General features: G+C 41.0%; 1 protein-coding gene across 6 annotated transcripts in view; it reads right to left on the bottom strand.

Moving 5' to 3' along the window:
- TEAD1 (TEA domain transcription factor 1) overlaps positions 1 to 15,792 on the bottom strand; it is a 162,687-nt gene extending 146,895 nt beyond the window's left edge. For 2 of the 6 annotated variants that reach the window (XM_057418297.1, XM_057418303.1), the window contains exon 1: positions 14,684 to 15,013. The gene's annotated coding sequence lies outside the window, so the exon portion shown is untranslated. Of the gene's footprint in view, positions 1 to 14,683; positions 15,014 to 15,477 lie in introns of those variants that run through there. The other 4 variants (XM_057418300.1, XM_057418304.1, XM_057418298.1 and 1 more) reach the window with 3 other exon arrangements.
- Between the last annotated feature and the right edge of the window lie 2,351 nt (positions 15,793 to 18,143).

Raw genomic sequence — 18,143 nt, 5'->3', positions numbered from 1 at the left:
TGAAATGAAATAACTTGTCATGCCCAAGATCGTAATGCTAGCTTCCAAGTTCTCAGACTCAAGTGACCTAGCAGGACAGAGCCACAAACCTCCAAACTAATACATCTGCACCAGCTGCAGACTCAGAGAAGGGACTGATGCAGTAAGTAGCATCGGCTTCTCGAACCGTGTACATGTGCATTGAGGAGCCCCAAAAGCTGCTGTTTTGATAGTTTTCACTGTCCTTGTGCACTTGTGAGTTGTTCTTCAAATTTCTTGGAGGCATTAGTAGGCAGCAGGCTGGCAACCTACCCACATGCATGGTGAGGTGAATCACCCATCCTCCAAAGACAACACACAAAGACTATCAAGAGATAACTAGGGAGTAAACTGGAGGTCACCACCAAGCTTTCTTGCAACTGAAATGAGTAAGGTATTACACTTTAAAGCACTGCATTTTCCAGACATCTTGTTCAATGTTCTACAAGCAATGAGAAAGCTTTTTACCATAGCAAATTCCACATGGCTCAGGCAATGCATTTAATTTCACCAGAACTCCATTACAATTGGGTTTACCAATTCAATCAATTTTCAAACATTTTTGGTTAAAGATTTGTAACCTATACTGCCAATGATGTTAAGATTATCTGACAAACAAAACTCATCAACAATGCTCTGCTGTGAAGAATTGCCTACGCATTGAATGGATAATATCTGAGGCAATTCAGAGCTGTATGATAGTAGTGGTTTTGGTTTGTGGGGTTATTTTATGATTGCTAAAATTTTCTAGTTGATATCAACCATTTACTACTGCCTGTTTTCATAGATTTTTCTATTTCTACAATACAGCAGAGGGAACATGAAGTGAAAGTAGCTTCACTGTCATGAAAAAAGGATCTTATAATTCACTTTGCTCCCTAATCACAAATGCACAGAGAGCACAAACTAGGGAAGAAAAATGTAAAGTGATGCTACAACATAGCATGCAAAATTTAAAATCTCATTTCCTGTGGAAGCATGGGTTACAAATCAGAATAGAGAGCACACACATTACTGAGGTTACTGAAAAGTTGTGGGCAAGGCTGTGATTTGGAGGTAACAACCCTGTTCTGCTGGAAACTAAATGCAAAATTCCCATTGATTTTGTTGACACCTTGGCTTAGATGTTCTTGAGGCCTGATCACAGAGCTTAATAACATACATAGATGCCTGGAATGACTACCTTTACGTTCCGATGTAAAAAGAAGTCACAAAACAAATGTAAAGATGACAGGCGAGCCTCCCCTCTCCCAGCCAGGAAAGCTTTTATTGCCATCTCTTCACCACTTTCACTTCTGCCAGAACTCCCCTCTGCCTGCGTGGCCTCCTCCAGCTGTCCAAAGCCTCTCCTCCAGACAGTACTGCTGAGCAGGCGGAGCGTGGATTAAACAGCATTAGATGTTCTTTCTTTCATTTTGTTCCCAGTAATTTATAAAATTATTTTCCTTGTTGCAGATATTTTTAGATGGGGTAAAGCAAATGTTACAGAAAAAAATAACAGTCTCCAAAATCAGAATATATCAGAAGCTCAACAATACTTAATGTGTCTCTGTGACCATGAATACGTACACAAACACACGCACATGCATACATGCACACAACAAGATTGAATTCAAGTCTTTTGGAGGAGGCTCACAAAAAAAAAAAATAAAAAACCATGTTTGACAAGAAGAGTCTGTTAAACACAGGATTTAAGCAAGGTTCTTTCATTTGCACAGATCACTTACAGCAACAGCAATTCATTAAATTCTCCCATAAAGATTGTGCTATATTTTGTCTAAAGCGACACATTCCTTGCAGATCACAGTGCCTTTCTCATGCTGCTAATAAGATAATCTGTTACATGAGGCTTACAAATCCATTTAAATTGATTTTAATTAATGAATCAATCACTAGCCACTGATGACTAGGTCTACAGACAGCAAGCAATTCAAAGCCCCAGGCCTCTAATCCCAAACCAAAATCCACATTAGAGCAACAGGACATCTCTCTGATCAAGAGTAATACAAAGATGTTCAGTTCATACACATTTAAAGTGTATAAACTTGATCAAAATGTATCTCCAGATCTTATGCATTACAGTTCCCATATTCAGGACTATTCACCTAGGAAAACGTTATTAAATCATTTACATTTCTTTGCAAGTGAAACAAATGAAATCAAGCACAACTACAACTGCCTTCTAAATTTTCAGATGCTTATTCCACTTTAAGGTTTCTTTTGTTTGTTCTTAAACAGTTGTTTAACATTAATTAATAGAAAATTGCACTGCATATGGTCATAAACATGAACAATGCCTTTTACATACACTTTGATCCTGTGGAAATTCACTGCTAAAGTGCTTAAGTTTTCCCTTAAACAGAAAACAAGAAGAAATATTTCTGTCCCAAAAGCAGCATGCAGAAGCAGCATAGAGAACATCCTTGTTATTTCAGTAAGTAAATTATTATCATTATTGTTATTACAAGAAGTTAATTACAATGCAGTGAGTTAAATCCACAATAGGTGGTGTGATGCTGAACACTAAAATCCCTAAAGCATCAGCATCTGGTTCCAACAGCAGAGGGGACACACCTGAGTGAGGCTGCTTCTCCTACAAACAGCTGATGCTCAGCACAGCATCTTTGCATAAAGCACCACTAAAACTATGCAAGAGAAAGAAAGAAAGAAATGATCCATGCCTCGCCAGGAGCCTCCTTCCTGGATGTAAGCATCTAGCCCTTCTTTCAAAGGCGGCTGCTTTTTCTTTAAATGTGACAGAGAAGGTAGGCTGAGACAAGCCAGCTTGCCTCCAAAACAGTCTAGGTGTTTATATAGCTATGCTCTGCTAAGTCCAAGCCACTCTGCTCACATGATGCTCTGCACTGCACAAGCTTGATGGCACAGATCTCCGCCCAACTGTTCTGAGCTCCCCTGCCTGATACACTTGCCTCCAGAAGCAGAGCAGCAGGTACTTGCAGAAATATAGTACCAAAACCTGACAGCAATACAAACTTCCTGTACCAGAGGTGTTGGTGCTGTGAGAATTGCAATTGCTCTGTTTACATTTTTCTGAATGCTATCTGCACCTTCATGGTTCAATAAGCATCCCACTGAATATTCTAAGACAAATCTCAATCCCTCCCCAGTCTACAAAGCAGCTTGCTTGGGTGCTTGCTGCTATGCCAAAACTCCCAGCAACAGACTGGGCACCTCAGGCACATCTCCATTATGACAAAACACACCAAGTGGCCTGTCCCTGAATCGATGCTACCAGCCCCACTGTGGGGGAAAAAAAGCAGTTGGCATGGGCATCATAAGAGTGCCCATGAAAATTGTGCTGATGCAAACATGTCAATTAGGAGAGAAGAGTCTCTTCCTCAAGGACGACCTCCCCTATAACTCAAACAGTCCTTCAAAAGCTCTAATGTCCTTGTCTGAGCAAGGGATTGACCCTCTCTAGGTCTTTCCCATGGGCACAGAGCTACATAGACAGAGAGAGGAGGTGGGAAAAGCCTATTATGGATATGGGTCTCCACATGCAAAGGATCTCACCTTGTGAGAGTCTTGTGTCAGTGTCACTGCCTGACAAACACAAGACTCAAGCAGCACCACACTGAACACCAGTACGCGATGACATGTGTCAGCCATTTGGCTCCGAAACTCTAAATGGCCATTACACCGAGGTCGATTTACCAACACTGAACTGCACCAACTAAGAATCCAACTTGTAGCTTGCTTCATTAAAGCAATTCACACATTATCCAATATAAAAGATGTTGCCTAATGCGCAATCACCATTCTGCCTGTTTAAATTAAGAGCTCTCTGTTTGTTTTTAATCAATACTGCATATACAGTTTACCCAATGCTGTCAAAGGTAGCTTTTTAACGCAGTATCTGATTTATTACTTTCAATACTTGTGTTCTCCCCAGTTTGTTATGAACAAACAATTTTTTGGAGGGAAGAACAAAAAGAATAATTAAAGAAGGTAGGTTTGGCTTTTATGTGCTGCTAATTAATTAGAGACTTAAATTAACCAAATAATAAGTACAAGATACCAAACTATCTTTCATAATATTTAAGGAAAATACAAAGTGTTGAATAATTTCCAGGCTTAAACACATTAAGATCAACATTGTACCAAACCTGAATCTGGCCCAGTTAGCTCAAAAGTGTAAATACTGCATCCCCTTGCACAGATGTCATGGTGTACAGGCACTCCACACTTAAAGAGACAGATTCTGCAGCCAACAATGCTCCACTGACACAGAGACAATCAATGTGTCCTTGATTATGAGGAGGCAAACAGTTTTCACTACAAAAAAAAGGAGACTGAAAAACAAATCATGTGTTTTTATTTTACAAGTTCCAAGTTTGGGTTGGATTTTTTTTCAAGCCCTTTTGGAGCACTGAAGCAGAATAAAAATAGTTTGTTGCACAAGCATAAAACAAAGTAACTGCTAAATAAACACTTCAATTTTACTCCTTTGTTTTCAGTTCTTATTCCTATTCCTCTTCAAGAGTTGGATGTTACCACTAAAATATCTTCATATTTTCTGGTAAACTGATTAGGTGGGTTTTGTCCAAGAATTGTGCCCTAATGCGTTCCCTCTATTTTATATTCTGAATATCACTGCTGGAAAATGTACTGCAGCACAGAATGTAGTATATGGCAATATATCCTGACATTCAGATCGAGACCACAAATTATAAACAGTTTCAGCGAATTGACTTGAGTGCCTTTGTTCCTCAGACATACATCTTCCTATTGCTTACAAAAGCAGCATATACTAACCACTAACACTGCTATAGCCAATACTGGGAAAGGAAGTTATTGAAGCCTGGATTTCCTGCTTTCAGTTGTAGCCAAGAACTGTGAGGCTTGTAGTGGTTTCAGGAACTGACTCATCTAATGATTCATGGATAAGATACTGGTTTTAATATATTTCTGATCATAAGACTCAAACTTCAAAACCAGTGATGCTTAATTTTCAAAGTAAAAAAGTACATAGATCAAGTAAACAAATATTGTCATGGGACACTGGCTAATAATTGTAAATGTGCTGTACAGAGCAGTCTGGTTTTGAAAAATAGCATGTTAGACTTCCTGGAAATTCATTTTGAGACAATGTTGACAATGAATTCAAAATCCACCGTCAAAACCTGAGTACTTCTGTTGCAATCGTGATACAGCTGAAATTCAAGTGGAGGACAGGTGGGATATCAATTACATTTTTAGGTGTGCTCTTAAGTACACACATATGTACTGGTACATATTAATCAATGAATTCTAGAGAATCCTATTGTTAACGCACATGGTTTCTTTAGCTGTGCATTAAAAGTATCATGTAAAAAACAAAAAACAGCTGGTAACAATAGATTTGGGTGTTTGAAAGAACAGTAAAGTTTTGTTTCAGGAGTGACTGGAGCTGCAGAGAGCAATCTTAAAGCAAGAACTAACCCTGGATTTTAACACAAGCACATGTATTTTGTGCTAATTCAGAATTCAAACCCAGCCATTTTTATGCGTTTAGCTCTTCCAGAGGGAAGCATGCCCTCCAGTGCATCAAAATGCTTTTTGCCCACAACACAGATCTCATCAGTATGCTGTAACTTGAACTGCCAAGGCCCTTGCACCTAAAAAGTAGCTTGTGGTGGAAGCTTAATTCTGCTAGGCTCATGTATGGAAAAGTACTGGTTTACTTTTTAATTTTTGAACTGCAAGCTGCAGCTACTCACATGCTATGCACAGTGTGGTGGGGAGGGAGGGGGATGCTAGCATTTCTATATTTCACCATGTTCACAACAAGCACGAAAAAGAGAAAACAAAATGCATGTTGCTTGGAGAAAGGGGAAAAAAAAAAAAAAAGAATGAAAAAAAAAACAGCAGTTAAAACAGTTGACAAGAAAAGGCCAAAGTGCGCTCAGTGGCTGGCAGTCATTTTATGGCTATAGTCCTACAAGAGATTTACTTAGATGACGTCAGTGGCTCCAATCCAGCTTTTCTTTGGTAGCATTTACCACTTGCCTCTTGAAGCCTCCACTATGCTACAGAGCAGTAGACCATAATCAAAATTCCCTTTGTGAAATAGAGTTTACCTCAGGGCACAGAAGCATTGCTAGCTGAATTGCAGGCTCTTCACCCTGCACTGCATGCCCAGAAATAAATAACCTACAATACTGTACTTTCCTTAATACAGAAGGCCCATTAAAAACAGCCTGCTACCTCAGAAAGGGTTCTTTAATTTGTTTCCAAAATCTCAGGGGCCCAAATATTAGTTAATTTTCCAAGCAACCAAGAACTATGATAATTCTACTACCTCTTACACTTCTCTGTATTGTTTTCAGAGATTTTGGAAAATAAAGTTACTTATGGATCATTGTTTCACCAACAAAGAATATTACTAAAGCTAGAATCTAAAGTGAACTAGAACAGGAAGCCGCGTATTTTAAAACTGTCTTTCAAATGTGCCCCCTTCAACTGCTTATCTCCAGCTGGTCAGTAAGCATATAGTAAATATGCCAAGAAGCAGAGCAATAAATTGCTATGCATAAATAACAGCCAGTTTCAAAAACAAAATGCACATTATATGGAGCTATGGATTTTCTATCCCAAAACAATGACTGGAACCAATGAAACATAAGTTGAGCTGATACCAAATCAACTAAAAATTCACAGGCTCTGAAGTTTAACCTTCAAACACCCCACCCCCCCCCCCCAAAAAAAAAACCAAAAAAAAAAAAAAACAAAAAACCAAAAAACAAACCCCATGACTATATGAAAGGTGCATCTTACTGTAGTAAGCATACATTTGTCATGTTTTAATGGGCCCATTGGTCCAAAGACAACCATACTCATTATGGTGATAACTAGACATAATAGTGGACAAGAAGTTACATCTCACAGTTAAGCTGTAAGAAATTACTTATAAAGAAGATGTACACATGCCTCACAGAGAACTGGAAGCCTCAATATTCTCCTTTCCCAGCCTCTTCTCTTACCTTCCCCCTAGTCACACCAGAATGAGAGATCACAGGTCTAATTTGCAATGAGCCAGGAGACAAAAAATGCTATTATCGTCCAACTGCATGAGCCACATCAAGGACTTGAACACTAAATCTGAATTTAAAGCAGATTTCAAAATTAAGGTGACACTCGAAACAGCTCTAAGTGGACAGATGCTAGCATTTCATGTCCTTGCAGAGAAACTAAAAGCCTCTGTTAGCAGCCCTAGATGACAAGCCAAGAGCAGAAAACCTTTCTTTTTTGATGCAGGTGCCTATGTTGGCTTGGGCACAGAGGCAAGGTGGAAGCCTCACCCCTCACTTCAATACTCACCTGGGTGTCCTCGAGGTGCTTTGCCAGCTCCTGCATCTTTCCATGCAGTTCATCTGCATGGACATCAGTGGGGTGTTAAAGAATGGCCACTGTTCCAGACTGTCATATTACTCTGTTCCAAAGGGACAGGAGAAAAGTTTTCTTCTCTTTGACCTTCTTTCATTACTATAAAAGTGGCACCAGCAAACAAATTTAGAAGGTGATTGAAAGTTTCTTTGACCAGGAATCTGGTCCTTTTATTGGTCATTAAGGATCCTGGACATGAAAGCCATCGTACAAGCACAAGCAGTTCTTTCTTTCCAAAATCCAGTGCAAGAAAGAAATGGAAGCAGTGTCGTGACTGGGATGGGCAAAGGGACCCAACAGCAAGAACACATCCCTGAGCAGGAGAAGAGAGAGGATAAGGAGCACCTGGCAAGGTGGATAGCAAGAGGTGGGAAACAAAAAGCATGATCAAGTAGTGCCCAAGAGCAAGTAAGTGCATACCCAAGGAATAAGGAGGGTCGGGGCAACTAGAGACAGATGCAGTTCCCTGTAAGGAACAGCAAGACAGAGCCTCCAGGGCAAAAGACACAGAGGAATGCGCTGTAAGGTCAGAGGGCAACAGAGACAGATCCAACCCTAAGGATATCACTTCAGCATTGAATGGAAGCCTGTATCTATAGTTTGATACTTTTCCTGCAACAAAACAATTACAGCCCAAGAAAGGCGAGGGGAAAGATGAAGGAAGAAGTTCCATTGAAACTTCCAAGTCTTCTACAAGGCTTTCAGTTGATTGTGGAGAAAGAAGAAATAAAATAATCTTCAAAGATCAGATGAGAGCAGATATTGGGACACAATTTATTTTAAAGGTAATTTTTTTTTAAAGAAGAAAGGTAAAATCAGATGCTGAAAAAGTAACTGTTCACAGTTTCTCCTTTTATTTTGAACTGTAAACCAGCTTGAGGACAAAGAAGCGTGTGCTCATGATGGTGGTAGATTAAATATGAATAAAATTTCCTTTCTCCCATTAATTAATGTCTCCAAACACTGCATATTTTTTAATTGAGATACACGTAACAGAGGCTTTAATCCACTAAACCTCTATGAATTTACCTTTCCTTCCAAAGTCTGTTCTGACATTTTCTCCCCTCAAAACCAAAATGTCATTCCTGAATTATAATCTCCCAACAGAAAGACAACCATGGAAAGAAAAAAAAAGCCAGCTAATTCCAAAAATAAAAACCATTGTTCACAGCACCGTGAGGTGAATGAATGGCAAGAGATTCCACCAAGGGAATAACTGTGATGTCTATAACGTTAAGGAATAATTTGGCACCAAAAATACCCAAAGCCATACTGGTTGGTGATTCAAACATGAAGCATATCAAAACACTACTGATAAGCTAAATTAACAGATAGCTTATCTGAAGCATATACTAGCCATATGGTGCCACAACTTCTGTTGCCTGTTGCTCGCATAACAATAGGCTACTGCAGCCTTAGACTGGAAGCACTATTTGACAAACTGTCAAGAGCATTTTCATTTCTTGCAGAGCTCTAGGGCAATGGCACACTTGCCTATTTGCTTTTGTTTTTTTTTTTTTTAAACAGGTGAACAAAGAGTAAACCAGATGTCAACTTTAGAAATCGAGCTGTCTGGATCAGGAGATTTAACAGAGGCAGGCATACTGCTACAGCTCAAATGTAGACAATGAGCTTTTCTAAAAACATTCTGGCCTAGGGGAGTGGCTATTTAAAACACTTGGCTTCTTTTATTTCAGCACTATGGAAGTGAATTCTGCTTTTAAGTGCCAGCTCAAATGAAGTCATTTTGTTTCACTGGGGCTTTCTTTGCATTTCAGAAACGTCGCATGTACTGTAGTAAAGGAAAAGACAAGTATGAAAAAGAAAAAAACTTCTTCTTTTTCAGCTAGAAGCTGGGTAAAATGGGGGGGAGAAACCAACCATTTGATCACATGCAAAAAAAAAAAACAAAAACAAACCTCTGCGAAAGGATAATTCGAGTGCAAGTTAACTGAAGTTTACTTCTTCCTTATTAAAAAAAAAAGAAAAAAAAAAGGGAAAAAAGTTTGAATGCTTTAGAAAAAGCTCATATTTACAACTGCCTCAAGCTTCATGAAGACAAGGTGTGAATACTGACTAATAAGGAAGATTTGCTACGAGACTTTAACTTGTTATAGACACAGTCGGTTAATACTTAAAAAAAAATAAATTGTCTTTTAATTTAAGAAAATGAAATCTTCGCCACTTAGTATCTGAGGAAAAATCTGTTAATAACAACACGGTAATCCACTCAATCGTTTAAAAAATTGACAAAGTAAAAACTACCATCAACCAATATATATTATGGTCTGTGGTATTCAATTCCGGAAATGTGCTTTTAGCGGTGTTCTCTAGTAGTGTGAAAGACATACTAAGAAAAACAGATAATTTGCTGTTCTAATAATCTGTTCTGCTTTGATAGGCAGTTACAGGAACATATTTATTTTCTGACTTATACTCAGCTAAGTATGTAGCATTTTTAGATTATCTTTTCAAATTGTTCTTGAACATTCTCAGTAAAAAAAAAGAAACCAACCAAATACCTCCTTTCATGTTAAGTTGAGATTGCACTTGAACTCTTTCCAAAAGCCAGAGCTGAACTGAATTATGATAATTAGAAAGCTGTGTGCATAAAAGGCAGCACAGTTGATGCATTTAAAAAAGTTCATGCCGGAGAATATAAGTTCAATATGTTCTCACATAATTAACATTTCCCATCATTAGCAGCAGTTTTCAGTTCATGTATCTGTAAAAACAACAGCACTCGTCATTGTTTTAGATTCCCAGTCAACAGCATTTTAATAGTTTTACACATAATCCTAAATTTTCCTTCCAGCACACTGAGATTTCACAGTCTACCTTCTGACCTGCTAGCAAATAAACTTGTGTTTTGTGCTCATGTGCTTCTGCTGCCACACAGACAAACTCCGATTTGAAAGTTTACTGAAGAGCAAGTAACAGCTGGAAAGCTAAGATGGCTATTTGGAAAGGTACACCAGAATGCAGAGGGAATAATCACGTTGCTCCAGTAAACAATGACTAGCAGACAATTAACAAAAAGTTGTAGGTGATACCTTCAACTGGATAGCAGCCAAACTAAAATGGGCTGCCTCTGAAAAACCCAGGCACAAGCTGAAGGGACTAGGAAATGGGGTTGCAGCCCTGCACCAGCCAGAGAAGCATCTATAGAGCCTTTACACACTCTGTGGATTTTCATCACGCTCTTCACATATGTACAAAAAAATCATCTAACAAATAAGGGCATATAGTACATGATGGGTTATGCCAAGTCATTCACAGACTTCCTGTGTAGAGTATCTCAAATTAGTTGTTAGAAGCCAAATCTGACCTAGGCTCGTTGCCTTCTTTCTCTTTCCTCTACTCCTTCAATCCCTGTATTTTAAAATCAATGTAATTCTGGTGGAACTTTAATAACCTGATAGAGCACAAAAGTTGCTGAATCTGCATCAACACAGAGAGAAATCTGGCCTTTACCAATAGTAAGATAAAGCTCACAGTGACTGCAGCGAGATCAGGACTTCATAGAAAAACAAGAAAGGTTCAGGGTATCAGAATAGGGTTATTAAATCAGAAAAGTCCTATCTGAATTTTATATGACAAATCGAAGGAGCAGATTTGAAGTTTGCACCTCAAAGGATTGAGGTCTGCAACTTTCCACTCTCTTATGTTTTGGAAATGAGCAATCATTAAAACCAAACACAAAATTATTCCAGGAAATATTATTCCATCCTTGTTCCACTTGTAAAAGTCAAAAGAACTTTTGTGCAAGAACAGAAAGCAAGATACGGTCATAAAGTGGGAATTTATTGCAGAGATTTTTCTTCTAAAAATGTGTCTTCAGTGTGGCTTAGAGTTGGTTGGCTTTACAATAAATAATGCCATTAATGCTTTCATACATCACAGGATACAATTTAAATTGTACACTACTTGCTTAAACTGCCACAAACCCTCTCACAGCCGTTTCTTTCAAGGGAGATGATTTACCTCTTGCAGGTTCTAAAATTTGGTGGGGACTCACTTAAAGTATTTTATTTTTTTTTTAAGAGTGAATTACTGTAGTTCAGGAATATAAAACATTCCTACTTGAGGCAAGCATTAATGACAAAGTGCAGCATGGCGACAAAACAGTAATTAAATCTCAAATCCCAGAAATAAGCAACTACTATACCTCTCATGCAAAAGTAGGTTTCTGATGAACTGGGGAGTTCAAAATCCTTTTTAAAGGGCTGGTTTGCATCCTCATTACAGCCAATGCAATACAGCAACAGGCCATATTAAGTCAATGGAATTAACCTGAATTTAGACCAGATTTTTACGTCAGCCCTCACCTCACCTGCACAAATGGAATTAGCGACCAACTTTTGACAGAAATCTGCCTGCAAGTTTTAGACAGGTCACAAGCAAAGCAGAATATAAACCCCATGCAAAAAAAAAAAAAAAAAAAAAAAAAAACGGAAAATTTAAGAGCATGTGTGTCAAATCTTTTATTCTTTTTAATCAAAGACACAGAATAGCACCCATGTCCTTCTTTAGACACCAAATATCATACTAACCATGTACATAAAGCATATGCTGTAAATATCGTAGTATTTGATCCCGTAAATGCTTATTCCTATGAGTCATCCCAGGCACTTTAACCTGACTAAGAACTGGATCTAGCAAACTTTTTCTTCTTAAATGAATAATTTCAGAAAGGCAATTTTTGAACCATCTTTTGAAGGATGTATCATTAATATTAATGTCATGAAGAAATACCAAATAAAAAGTGACATATGCATGTGAATATACAGTCAGAAACCATGTATTCTAAACGTAATGTTTGAAGCTAACCTTCTCCCAAACACACACATTCAGAACTGTACACAGAATCTTTGTGTTTTGGAAACAATCTTAGGCACTTTCCACTGAAATCGGATTACTTCTAGGGAAATTGTTCCAACAAGTGTAATGATCCTACTTGATAGATTGAAAACTAACAGTTATATCATAATACATAATTGCATATTTTTATCTTTCCCTTTTTGTTGTTTTTTTTTTTTCCAGGTGGAAGACACAAGGATTTTTCTGTAGCTCCAGAAGTCATTATTACCCTTTTGCCTATACTATGTCCTGAAAATTTGCTTACAATATGATCTACAAGGGTAGCTTAAAAAGAAAGAAGGAAGAAATCTTTTTTCCGCTGCATGTGACTTCACTGACCTTAACTTTTTCAGGCATGGACAAACAAAGCCTAAAAACCACTTTAACAAAATCCTAAACCACTACACCATCCAGCAACAACAACAAAACACTAGTTACAAATTATACCAAACATGTTACACATATGCTCACACATCTCCATACATCACAATACACTATCATTTCTCAGCTGGAAACTCGCGGTGGGTCTAGTTCATAATTAAGTTTCTGTTGTTCTTTTTTAGGTGTTTAATTAAGACTCCTCTATGTGGATGCTGTCTTTACTAGGACTCTGGTCAAATCAGAATTTTCCCTCTGCTTCATCACTCTTGGACACCCCACTCAGCATTAAAACTGTACAGAACATAAAACTGTAATTTGAATCTCAAGAGCTGTTGTTACACTCTCCTGGGTGCAAAGGCTAATAATATTTACTTCACCAAAGTAGCATATGTAAAATTGATGCTCAAAATACATGTAACATGTTTAGCAATAAGGTATTTTCTTTCCAGAGGTACTTCTAGATTATGGAGAGGAAAAATGGAAATAAGTCTTTTGCACCCAAAATTTCTACTTGGTCAGCTGATAAAAACCTGCGGCAAATAAAATGTAGAATTATCCCTACTGGCATAGAAAATACTTTATGACCTAATTAAAAACCAGTGCAGTACAAAAGGATGCATTACCATGAAGGTGAAAAATAATTGTAACTCAAAAAAGTTTACCCTGAATGAAAATAATTTCAAAAAGTTGATTTAAAAAAACTTGCAAGTTCAAAACGCAAGCCAAATATAAAAATCTGCAGTTCTGTGTTTTAAGAACATTCATTACATTGATTCCTATATTTCTTTTCCCAAATAAAGTATGCATATGTGTGTATAAATATACATATATACAAACAAACATGCAAGCTTCCCTCCCTCCCCCAGAAGTAATTAATATACAGGTCTGTGTCATTTTTAATAGCACCATCTTACCATCAGTACAATCTAATATCCCTGTAATGGTATTCCCCAACTATTTATAGAGACAGAATACAACACACATTACAGACATGCAGTCCCAATATAGGTTTAGAAGAAGAATCCTACATAATTTTAAATTAAGCCCTAATGTCACTATAATCATTTTTGTTTTCATATTCAATTGCAGGTAGCACTTAGTTATTTACATGAATTTTCCTGCAAGAGGCATTCCCACAGAGATTTCCAAATTAGATGTACTGCATAAAAACGGAACATTCAGCTAGAGAAAACAGTATTTTAGCCATGCAGCCCCAAACGTTGCTGTTATCTAGGTTAGATACCGCTGTAAAACTGCTAACTGGCAATACTGTATTTCTAAACTTTATCAGCACTAAGGGAAAGCAAATATGCTTCTGTTAAACAGGAATACAGCTGTATAGGTACTTTTTTTTTTCCCCAGAGGCTCTGCCATTTCAGCTTACATTTCTTACATATACTATTTTAGGACAGAAAACGCCAGTCCAATCTGATGTTTCTTGGCCTTTCTTTTCCAGATGATGCTCAGCAACAGTTAAAAAATACTGGGAGCCATTTACATGCAGCAAGCATAGAACAGAACTGCTCCTAACTCTGCAGCACTTCTGGAGGTCACTTTTCATTTCTTCCTATCAAAGGCAGGCACTTGTTTCTAATAAGTTCACAACTCTCCAGAGAAACGTGGGTGGCTGGTATTTCATTGTTTCATAAATATTTTTATACTGTAACACCATTCAAACTAAAACAGATCTCAAGAGGAGAAAAATCACGACTAGGATTACGTTCAAGCGAGGTAGGAGCGCAAACTTGGTTACTCGGTAAAAATTGAGATTTCCCCCCTCCCCCCCCCGCTTTATTTCTCCTCGTGGTTTTTGTTTAGCTGCTTTGAGGGAGCCGCTTTGTTTTAATTCTGTTACAAAAGCCGTACTGTATAACTTTTTCCCTCCCCCTTAGAAGTGTACTTCCTTTGAAAACGCTCCTTCTGCGAACAAAGGCTGCCACCGGCCCTCCGCATCAGCACCGGGGACATCTGTAGACTAGATCTTTCCAAAACGTTACCGATACATAATTAAAATAACCCCAAACCCTGCGGTTCCTACCGAAAGGAAGTTTTCCAGAGACAATCTCCTCGGTGGTGTTGTAACTGCGACTTTGTCTTTTTTGGATACAATGTTTCTGCTGACTCCCGAAAATTTTCCACTTGAATGTGCAATTAACCAGCAGCGGCGGCGGCAGCAGCAGCTCTGGAGAAGGACAAGCAGCAGCGAAAAAGGATGTTCCTTCTTTCATCTTTTAGAGGAAAACGAAGGGGGGGAAGAAAAGCAGACCTCGGGGCAGCGCACCGAGCGGAGCTCCGCGCCAGGCCGGGCCGCTCGGCAGCGCGCACCGCCGAGGGACGGCTCCTGAGAGCTGCGAGTGGCTGCGCCGAGCCTGGGGCTGCTCCCAACTTCTTTCTCTTGGAAAAAATATGTGAAAAATGCCAAGGATCGGTGCACGCTCGAATGCGTGTGTGCGTGTGCGCGCCTGGGAGAGTGAGTGTGTGTGTGTGTGTGTGTGTGTGTGTGTGTGTGCGCGCCCGGCCGCAGAGCGGTGACTCAGGCAACTAAGTGCGAGCAGCGGCGAGGGGGAGCGGAGCGGAGCGGCGCGGGGCGGGCAGCAGCCGCCTGTTGCAGCTCCGGCCGCGGCCCCGCAGCGGCACAAACTCCGCGGGAAACAACTTCTCCCCCTTACTGCGGCCCCTCTCCCGCCTGCCCCGCCACCTGCGGGGGCGCCGGCCCCCCCCCGGGGCCGACCCCGGCCGGGACCGACCCCCCGCCCCGCCGCACAAAGCGCCGGCGGCCAGCACGGCAAGGCACGGCACGGCACAGCGTGCGCGCCCGCGGCCCCCTCTTACCTCCGCGCCGCGGCCCCCCTCCGCGCACCGCCAGCGCGCCGCGCTCACAACGGCAAACTTCGCCCGCCGCCCCCGGGCCGCCCCGGCTATTTATGGCCCCGCGCCTATTTTTAATCCGCCGCTTTGGCTATTTATACCGCGGCGGTAGGTTGCCGCGGGCCGGCGGACGGAGCCCTCGGAGGATGAGTTGCTGCCCGGCCGGCGGCGGGGCGGGCCGGGCTCCCGGCCGGGCTGCGCGGCGCCAGCGATGCGAGGAATGCGCGGAATGAGGGGAGGAATGAAATGAACGCGGGAGCGGGGCGGCCGCGGGGCGGAGCGCGGCCCGCCGCCCCCTGCGGCCGCGGGCGGGCGGGGCCGCGGGCGGGGCCTCCGCGCTGCGCTGACCTCATAGGGGAGCCCGCGGGAGGGGAGAGGGAAGGGGCGCTAGCCGTGCTGAGCAGTGGGGTCCCGAACGGGGCTGCAGCTCCCGAGCACAGGCTTGCAGCGCTCGGGGCAAAAGGGATCCGCATCAGGGTCTGCAGCGGAGTTCCAAAATATGGGGTTGCAATGGGGGTCTGCGGTGGGCCAGAGGAGGTAGCTGGGCTCTGGACCCTGGTGGGTGGGCAGGCTACCCCGTGAAGCCCCGCTCATTCACGCACGTCCAGCCCTTGGGTGCACCACAGAACCCTCCCTGTGCACGCAAACCCTGACGGTCCCTAGGAAATGCAGATCCCTGCCCAGAAGGGTGCCCGTAGCACCCTGGGGCCCAACAGAGTCCCAGAACAAAGGGTGAGTGGGAAAGGTTTGAATACATCGCACCACAAATCCACATGGCCACAGCATGTCCCAGGGGTCCGGTGTCTTCATCTTGAATCCAGGTCACAAGCTTTCTCACAAAATTGGCCTCAGCTTCAGATTTGACAGTGAAAGTTTTGCACCACTCCAGTTGTGAGCCTAAGTGCCATTATACTATCTTTACCCTTCTTGTACTGGCACGACCCATCCCCCAGAAATGCTCCCCAAGCATTATCATAGGGCATGTCTCCTCTGTTAACAATCTGCTACCTTATGGAAATAGTCACAGGGTAGGCACAGCTGTTGTGCTGGTGAAAATTTGTATTTGCATAAGCAAAATGGATAACTGGACACCTTGGTGCCTGTTTGTGAAATAAATTGCCTATTTTGATGTGCAAACACACATTTCTATCCACCTTCGAAAGTCTGCCCAGCAGGGCTACCACTTTTTGAGTTGTCAGGAAAAATCACATTACAACCTCAGAAGAACCATATGTTGGTGCCACCAGGCAGCATTAACATGCTCTCATCCCATGAAAGTTCATGACACGCTGGTTGAACTACAATAAATGCCATGTATATTCCTTGTGTATGACATTAAAATGCTCAGCATGTCTCTCTGTGAATACTAAAAACATTCTTGCCCTGGTGCTTTCCCCTTACCAGTCCTGTTAGACAGCCATGCTGGTAACAGCCACCATTTTAGCCAGTGACCAAACCAGGAGCCTCCTGAAAACAAGTCACTTAAAGCTCACACTGCAGTTTGCAGAGGCCACATCTATTTTTTACCTTTAGGGACCATGCAGAGTGTGTGGGACAGGCAGCGCAGGCAGAAGATGCAATGTTCCCTCTGGTCACACAGATGATACTGGCTGAAATTACTAAAGCCCAGCCCTATAGAAATGGCATGCAACAAGTAATAACATCAAATGAAGGCAAAGTTTGAGCAGGTGTTCGTCAAAGGATTGGGAGAATGCAAAAATGAACATATTTTAGGATATATTTTCCTTACACCATTCTACTCTGGCTAAAAAATTTCTTCCCCAAAGTACGCTAAAAGGAACCCCCTCACACATACAGAGAATTTCTTTTCTCTTCCCCTCCTCCCTTCCAAATAGCTCTACTAATATTGTCTAATAAGTGTCTAAGTGCCTGCACAATTCATAAAATTCAGTCACTTCACAGATGCCTATACAAAAGTCATAGTCTCCTGAGTTTACCCAAAGTTCACCAACCCTCTTCCAAAGCTGGAACAGAAAAATGGGGAAAAACATTGCACCCTAATACCTATACCATAGATTTTTTTAGTCACTAAACTTAAACTCACTCCGCTATGGTTCACTGCACACACACAGACATGTAAAATGTCTTTAAACGAATGTCATTTTTTTCTTGCAGAGAAAGTACCAAAAGTACTGACTCTAACTTCTGTGCCTGCACAGGGCCCAAGACATACCATAGCTCTATACACATGGAGGCAGAATAGCAAATTTTGGGACAACGGATAAATAGAGTTCAAAAAACTTCACAAGTGAAAGTGATGAAAAAATAGCAGGATTATGCTTTCCTAGTGGAAAAATAAAAAAGAGGGTTGATTCTACACCTGTGGTTGTGGATAAAAACAAATCAAACTCAAACGAGCAGCTGTTCGCCCATATTCCAGATAGTCACTTCAGTAGCTCTTTTGCCATTCAGAACTGTTTCAAGAAGAAAAATTTAACTGATGTCTGCACATTTTGCTGTTAACTGTGAGCAGCAGGGAAAGCTCAAAAAAATCTGGTTATTTCTCAGGTTCTAAAACTTTGTATGTTAGTCTCCTTCAGAGGCACTGAAGTCTCCAAAACAAATGCTTGGGGAAGACTGGAGGTCTTCCATTAGCACAATGTAAAAGT

The sequence above is a fragment of the Pezoporus wallicus genome, unplaced genomic scaffold (genome assembly GCF_028554395.1).
Source record: "Pezoporus wallicus isolate ANWC-B61680 ecotype Strahan unplaced genomic scaffold, APGP_CSIRO_Pwel_v1 contig_2025, whole genome shotgun sequence".
Classification (NCBI taxonomy): domain Eukaryota; kingdom Metazoa; phylum Chordata; class Aves; order Psittaciformes; family Psittacidae; genus Pezoporus; species Pezoporus wallicus.
The sequence above is the reverse complement of the archived record's forward strand: the minus strand, read 5'-3'. Positions and strand labels throughout refer to the sequence as shown.